Here is an 8,823-nt window from a genome sequence, read left to right as displayed (position 1 = left end):
CTGTGTTCTATTCTGTACCATTGGTCTACAGGTCTATTTTGGTGTACAAAATATATTTCTAGACTTTATAAATTACCTAGTCTGAGGTATTTAGTCATAGCAGCACAAACAGACTAAGACAGTTTCCCCACAACCTGGTTACTCCCAATGCCAGGTTCATAAACACTGCAGGCCCACAGCACAGTCCCATCTCCAGAGCACTGCCTCTTGCTCCAGTCAAGTTTTGTGCAGCAGTGTGGTGGATTACAGGGAGGCAGGGCAGGAAACTGAGCAAAGAGACCAATGTCCCTACTATTGCCCCTGCATTCACCCCAGCTTTCACTCCCCTTGCCTTTCTCTGGATATGTGGGGGTGAACCAGGCTTTTAGGGGGTACACTGCTTCAAACTGTGGTCTTCTAGTTCCTGGGGTAATCCCTGTCATTCCTCCTCCTCCAGGAAAAGCCCCACTTATGCATTTTTAAGGCAGAAAGAGGTAAGGGGAGATGAGGGACCTGAGCTCCGTGGAGTCTGCAGTGTGCGCTGCCTGCCCTGGATACAGAAACGGGACTGGAGGGGACCACCTTTGACAAAGTTGCATGCAGGATATTTTTTCTAGGGAGGGGTCTATATCTTCATCGGATTCTCAAAAAAGTTTAAGACCTGCCGGTGTCATCCAGCATGGTAGCCAGTAGCCACATGTGGCTGTTTAATTGCAATAAAATTAGAAATTCAGCTCTTGTGGCTCACCAGGCACATTTCTTTCTCTCCCTTTTTTCTTCCTTCCTTCCCTCCCTTGCTCATTCATTTGCTGTTTGTTCGTTTGTTTGTTTTTTACTTGAACCTAGGAACACTTTACCACTAAGCTACATCTGCTCTTTTTATTTTTAATTTTCATTTTGAGACAAGGTCTTGCTAAATTGCTTGAGGATCTCTCTAAGCTGATGAGGCTGACCTCAAAACTGTAATCCTCCTGCCTCAGTCTCTCAAATTGCTGTGCCTGGCTACCAGCCACATTTCAAAGTCTCAATGGCCACATGTGGCTACCGGCTACCACACTAGATAGCACAGACATGGAGCAAATCAATTATTGTAGAAAATTCTATTGGGGGGCTGGGGATATGGCTCAAGTGGTAGCGCGCTCACCTGGCATGTGTGCGGCCCAGGTTCGATCCTCAGCACCACATACCAACAAAGATGTTGCGTCCACCGAGAACTAAAAAATAAATATTAAAATTCTCTCTCTCTCTCTCCCTCTCTCACTCTCTCTTAAAAAAAAAAAATCTTTTGGACAGCACTGTCCATTAACTTTTTGTTTAAAGAAACCGAGTCCCTAAGAGGGCATGATTTGCCCAAGGGCTCAAGGAGTTTAGTGGTAGTTATAGTACTTCATAAAATATCTTGCAGTAAAATTGCATAAAAAAATGTCTTCTTATAAATACAACTCACACAAAGGTTGGGGGGTATGGGAAATGGGAGGCATTTTGTATTTGTTCCTCCTTTCGCCCTCCCCAGGCCTGCCCCAGCCTAGTAGATAAAGGAGGCTTAGAGCCCTGGAACTTCCTCCCCTCCCCCATGATGACCTCATCCTCACAAATATGTGAGGGCCCTGGGAGGGCATGGGTGGAGGGTAGCTATGGAACCTGGGGGAAATGGCAGAGGACTGTGCTGATGTAGCTAGACTCTAGATGGCCATTCCCTTAAAATTCCAACCTGAATCTATCACCCCATGCTCAAACTCCTCCTGGCTCCCTATGGCTCATGAGATGATGATCAAATCCCAACCAAGAACCACAGGAGCCTGCATGGCTTGGCCCCTGAGGTCCTTCATTCTCAGTTGATCCCACTTTCTCTCTTTGCCCTCTCTCACTCATCAGACTTGCTCCTACCTCAGGGCCTTTGCCCTCAGGGTTCCCCTGCCTAGACCACTCTCCCACCCAGCCCCCCTTCTACCCTTCTCTCTGACCTCAATTCAAGCAGAGATTTTTGGAGAAACCTTCGCAGATCCCCAGGTCAGGTCAGTTGCCTCTATTGTAGAAGGTCCCTTTCAAGATGCATCTGTTTGTAATTATACATTTATTTAGGGGTTCTTTAAAAAAAAAAAAAACTTTATTTTATTTATTTATTTTCTATGTGGTGCTGAGGCTCGAACCCAGCACCTTGCATGTGCTGGGTGAGCACTCTACCCCTGAGTCACAACCCCAGCCCCTTAGGGGTTCTTTTGATAATGTCTCCCTTCCCTAGAAGATTATTCTTTTCATAGTCTGTTGTGCACTTTGTTGTGTCTCTAAACCCTTGAGCCATGGTTGACCCAGAATACTATGCTCAATAAAAATATGAGAAAAATGAGTCGGGCACCCTGGGGCATACCTGTAACTCTGGAGGCTGGAGCAGGAGGATCACAAATTCAAAGCCAGAGTCAGCAACTTATTGAGGCCCTAGACAACTTAACAAGAGCTTGAACTTGTCTCAAAATTAAAAAAAAAAAAAAAAGGGGCTGGGGATGTGGCTCAGTGTTTAAGTGCCCCTGGGTTCAATCCCTGGTACAAAAGAGAGGGGGATGGGGAGAGAGAAATAAAATGATTGAACGAGGTGCTCCGTCTTGCAAGAAACAAACATACTCAGAGCCCTCTCCTCCCCACTGGCCCACCTCATTAGGACCAAATGTGGGTGATGGTTCTACCATCCAGAAGGGGAGGCAGGGGAAGGAGTGAAACCTGGAGGCCACTGCCAACAATGGAGGTGATCAGGAGTTAACGGAGTGATAGGAAATGGATAAGAAGTAACAAAAGAGGTGGAACTAACAGGATGACAACCAGGAATCTTGGGAGATGGTAGAAATACAATAAGGTACACAGTGTGGTCTAATTGGGAGTAAGATGTCATAGACTGATTGATTAAAACAGATAATAGGAAGCCAGTGGCAATGGTACGCTTGTAATCCCAGCAACTCTGGAGGCTGAGGCAGGAGGATGGCAAGTTTGAGGACAGCCTCTGCAACTTAGCAAGACCCTGTCTCAAAATAAAAAAGAATGACTGGGGATATAGCTCGGTGATAGAGTAGCCCTGGATTCAATCTCCAGTATTACAATAAAAAATTAAGGGGCTGGGGTTGTGGTAGAGCACTTGCCTTGCACACATGAGGCCCTGGGTTCAATCTTCAGTACCACATTAAAAAAAAGTAAATAAATAATTTAAAAAACAAGGTATTGTGTCCATGTTTAGCTAAAAAAAATAAATAAATAAAATAAATCAATAAAACAGGTAATAGGATACACCAGGGTGAGGGGATAGCTGGCAAGCTGGAGAACAGGAAACTCTTTTTTTAAATTATTTATTTTTTAGTTATAGGTGGACGCATGTCTCCATTTTACTTTATGTGGTGCTGAGGATCAAACCCAGCGCCCCACACATGCTAGGTGAGCGCTCCACCTCTGTGCCACAACCCCAGCCCGAACAGGAAACTCTTATGGAGCACTTACTGTGTATCAGGTCCCTTCCACATATTACCCATATATTTCTGTGGATTAATTTTCACAACAATCCTGTCAACATTTATATTCTTGCAGAATGGAAAACTGAGGCACAAAGGGCTAAGTAACCTGCTCAGGTTATAGCCTATCAAGGTGGAGTTAGGGGGCTGGGATTGTGGCTCAGGGGTAGAGTGCTCGCCTAGCATGGGCAGGATCCAGGTTCAATCCTCAGCACCACATAAAAATAAAGGAATTGTGTTGTGTCCATCTACACCTAAAAAATAAATATTTTTTTTTTTAAAGAGAGAGTGAGAGAGGGGAGAGAGAGAGAGAAAGAGAGAATTTTTAATATTTATTTATTTTTTTTTTAGTTCTTGGCGGACACAACATTTTTGTTGGTATGTGGTGCTGAGGATCGAACCCGGGCCGCACGCATGCCAGGCGAGCGCGCTACCGCTGAGCCACATCTCCAGCCCCAAAAAATAAATATTAAAAAAAAAGGTGGAGTTGGGTTTTACTGTAGAGAATTTGCTATTGGGCTGGGGATGTGGCTCAAGCAGTAGTGCGCTCGCCTGGCATGCATGTGGCCTGGGTTCGAACCTCAACACCACATACAAACAAAGATGTGTCCACCGAAAACTAAAAAATAAATATTAAAATTCTCTCTCTCTCTTTAAAAAAAAAAAAGAGAGAACTTGCTATTAATTACTACATACTATCCCCTTTTTATGAACAAAATGCCTTCCAAAGTGATTTTTGGCCACTGCAGTCTACTGTTTGGGCAGGAGCAAAGAGAGAAATGGAAGGAGGTATTCAAGAATTCTCTTGCACCAGTTCTGCTCCCTTCTCTGCTCACAGGTATTTCTTTTGTTCTATGTGTTAAGATTAAGATTTAAGATTTACTAATATCATATTCCTTCTCCCTGCCTACAGAATGCTCAAGAGGCTAAATCAACTGCATAAAAAGCATGGGAGAAAGATTGGGCAGAACTTTGGGGAAATAACTTTTGAGGGATGAGAAGTGCCAAACAGCTGATGTTTGTGAGCAACATAGAATAGAAGTGTTGCTGTAGGTTCTAAGATCTTTTGAGAGATGAAACTTTGGAGAACCTGTTCATTCTTTCTGGTTTCTGCACTGTGCCTTGTTTTTTTTTTTTTTTTTTTTTTTTTTTTTTTTTTTGGGTGGGGAAGATGGGTATTAGGGATTGAACTCAGAGGCACTCAGCCTCTGAGCCACATCCCCAGCCCTATTTTGTATTTTGTTTAGAGACAGGGTCTCACTGAGTTGCTTAGCACCTCAGTTTTGCTGAATCTTGTGCCTTGTTGTTTTTAATATTTTTTTAGTTGTAGAGGGACACACAATATTTTTGTTTGTTTATTAATTTATTTTTTAAATGGTGCTGAGGAACGAACCAGTGTCTCACACATGCGAGGCAAGCACTCTGCTCCTGTGCTACAGCCCCAACCCTTGTGCCTTGTTTTTAAGTTATGACTCCATGCATATGCTGGCCTATGTGGGCTCTGTGCCTTATGTTTGGTTTTTATTTTTGACTTGTGGTTCTGGGGATTGAACCCAGGGCCTTGAACATGCTGGGCAATTATATTTGAGCAGATAGATCCAATGGTAATGGTGGATAATGCAGTCTTTCCAGCTAAAATGAACTAGGTCTATAGGGTTCTAGGGTTACAGTTTGCAGTGACCCCTCCCTCATACCCTTTGTCTATTAATTTCTGAGAGACCCACAGAAGATACCCCAAAAGGAAGAGCAGCTCAGCCCAGATTATCAACTGCAGCTATCTCTGGATTATCCTCTTGCTCAATCTGGCATTACTGATCTTGCTGTAAGGATAACATTGGTGATCATGGACAGTGAGGATAAGAGGATCTGACTAAGGCGTGGGGACCCAAGATTGCTTTCCAGGGAAGATATTCCTTCAAGGGATTATCCACCCACCCACCAGTCTCACTTTTCTTCCCTGTGACCTCATTCACCTCTCGTATTACCATTCCTTCTGCTTCTCTAGGATGGCTTCAGCTCTTCCAGGACATTCTGTGACCACCCCCCTGTTCAATTTCTCAGACCAACAGCCCTTGCCCCCCAACTCCCTCATCTTGAAGACTTACACCCCTGCAAAGAGGGTCTCTCCACTGCTTAGTATTTAGGCACAAGGTCAAGCCCCAGAATTCACACTCCCTTCCTTAAGCCCACTGTCCTGCCTTCTGCCCATCTAGGGGCAGAAGGGCCAGGGCTGACATCTCCAGCAGCCCTGTTCTGTGTCAGGCTCAAGTCCTTGTGCCTCACATGAAACCTGGGCTGTACTCGCTCAGAGGACTGGAGGCAGGCAGGGACTACCTGGATCCCTGCTCTGCAGGAGGAGGGAGGAAGACTCCACTGTACCCACATTTAGATGCACAGGGGCTTTAGTTGTTGCCTCTGAAATCTGGGATGCCTCTACCCGCTGACTTTGCTTTCATTTGTTTCTATCTTGACCTCTTCTGCACTTACAAAGACTGAATTAAAAAAAAAAAATGGAAATGGGGAAGAAAAGACCTGCACCTCCTCGGCTAGAGATTGAAGCCTGAGGACATTCCCTCTTCAGCTCCTAATAGCCCTAGAATCAAAGTGTTCTCTTTGCCCAGCTGTGTGCAGCCTACAGGATTCCTCTTGAATCTTCCCTATCCCCTCAGTGATAGGTTATGGGGACATAGAGAGGAAACATGGAGAAGCAGAGGGAAGCACAGACAGACAAAAGATAGACACACAGAGAAAACTACAAAGAGATTTAGATTGAAGAAAGATAGAAATGTACTCACTGGAGGACAGGAGAAAAAAAGAGGAGGGGAGAGAGAGAAATAGAAACAGAGAGATAAGTAGAGATACAGAGAAAGAAAAGAGAGAGAATGAAAAAGGGAGCCAGAGAGAAAGAGAAGGAAGATAGAACCCATGGACCAGAAGCCTCCACCCACTCCACATCATTGAGCCAAAGAAAGGAAGTGGGGTCTGAGGGAGGAAGCCAGACCTCCCTGTCTGTGGCTTTGCCATGACCCTCTGACCCTGATGTCCTTAACTTTGAGTCAGTGAACTTTGATGGGAAAAAAATGTATATCATTTTCACCAATCTCTAGCTGAAGTTTAGTATTTCCTTCAATTATGACAATAGTCATATTAGCCATAACTATATACACATATTTTCGTATCCTAGTATAGTATTATAGGTCTTTTGAAATATCATTTATGCTCATCACTTCTTGAAAATTATGTGAGAAATCAACCTAACACTAGATATTATTTAAAGCATTAGTAAAAAAAAAATTACGATAGCACATTAAAAGTTTTATAACTTTGCTGAAATACAATTGGTTTCCTTTATAGTCCTGTATGTTTCATCTTATGCATTTCATTAGTTAATTAATTAATTAATTTTGGTATCAGTACCTTTATTTTATTCATATATTTTTATGTGTGCTGAGGATTGAACCCAGGGTCTCGCACGTGCAAGGCGAGCGCTCTACCGCAGAGCCACAACCCCAGCCCTATTTACTTATTCTTTTTTTTTTGTATCAGGAATTGAACCCAGGGGCGCTTAACCACATCCCCAGACCTTTTAATATTTTAGTTAGAGAAAGGTTCTCAGTAAGTTGCTTAGGGCCTCATTAAATTGCTAAGTCTGGCTTTGAACTTTCGATCCTCCTGCTTCAGCCTGCTGAACTGCTGGGAATACAGGAGTGTGTCACCACACCCAGCTTATTTTATGCATTTTAAACCTTTATCGTGAGACAGGATCCACATGTTTTACCCAATTGCCAAAGGAGAACATTGAACAAAAAGGTTTAGAACTCCCTACATCTGACCAGGAAGCTAGTACCCCATCTCTGCTAGCCCTGTGCATTCTTTTGTTACTCTCTTCTTTTGCTGAGTTAGTCCAAATCTTCTAACAAGAAGCCGCCAAAGCATGATGAACCGTGCTAGGACTTGATTAGGGGTAATGCCTATGAGAGAGGAAGGGGGCTTGGGGTTGGGACAATTGGTTTTTGTTTTTGTGGTACTGGAGATCAAACCCAGGGATTGGTCCAAGCATTCTACCACTGAGCTAATCCTAGCCTGGAGTTGGGAGAGCTATGAGGAGGAGAGGAAAGGAAGGGAAGAAGCATCCGAGACAACCATGCCTTTAAGGAACTGTTTTGTAAGGCCATCAGGAAATTCTTGAACCAAAGTTAACAGTCAGAGGAATCCCCTATCTTCCAGGAATGGTCCTGCCTTAAGATCTCTACTGAGCTCTATCATTGGCTCAGTGTAGCCCATTTGGAAGCTGGTCTAGCAGAAGCTGATGGATATCAAAGGGAAACAGTTGGAGCCTTGATTAATTTCACTCCTTATAGTCAAAAGTCTGTATGGAAAAAAGAACAGAGTGGTCCTCCCTAGGCACTTGCTTCAGGAGTTCTGTCTAGGATTGTAGGTAATTTGAAGAGTTGGCCAGATTCTAGATGCAGGGCCCTGAGTAAGTTACTTAATATTCCCTGTCTCCTTATCTGTAAAATGGAGGTGATGAAAGTCTCTCTTATAGGAGTATTGTGATGATTAATTGAAGTTTGCAGAGCAATATTTGCACAGGGCCTGGGACAAAGGCAGCTCTCGATAATTGGTAGTTATTATTATGGCTATTTTAATTATTAATTATTACTATTATTCTCTTTCTCAAAGGCTCTGGGGAAGTGGGGCTGGAGGAGGCTGAAGATGACAGTTCTTCTCTGGGCTGGGGCAGCCAGGATAGGTGGGACCCATTTCCCCCACTCTCCCTTGGTCTTCCTCCCAGGCAGGGGTCTCCCCCAGCTACTAACAGTTCCTGTGTCTGCTGACTCACAGCCAACTTCCTCTCATACAAACAGGAAAACACAGCCGGCCAGCACACCACCCCCCACCAACACCACACAAAGCTCAATACTGGCCCTACTCTGAGAGGGAAGTGCCTCAGGCTCTGGGGGACATGCTGCAGGGTTGGAGCTCCCACAAAAGGAAATGAAATGAGAGAGGGGAGAAGAAGAATTTCTCCTCAGCTCCCGACCCCTGCAAGCAATTTTCACTTGGGAGAGTCAGGCTGATTGATTGGTCTCCATTGAAGGAAGCCAGCCTTACCCACAAAGGCAACCCCAAACTTTGGTTTAGAAGTGGGGATGCTGCCTGATTAACCTTATCCTTCAGGAAAAACTCTAGGCTGGGTTCTTGGGGGCAACGAAGCCCTTTGGACTCCTCTTCTGGGCCTCCGTTCCAGTTTGCCCCAGCCAAATCGCTGGGCTCCAGAGGAAGGCTAATGCCTATCCGTGACTTGGGGATACGTAGTCTCTGTCCCCATTTAATTGGGTGCCAGGGTCCA

The sequence above is a fragment of the Urocitellus parryii genome, chromosome 1 (genome assembly GCF_045843805.1).
Source record: "Urocitellus parryii isolate mUroPar1 chromosome 1, mUroPar1.hap1, whole genome shotgun sequence".
Taxonomy (NCBI): domain Eukaryota; kingdom Metazoa; phylum Chordata; class Mammalia; order Rodentia; family Sciuridae; genus Urocitellus; species Urocitellus parryii.
This window is presented reverse-complemented; position numbering follows the sequence as displayed.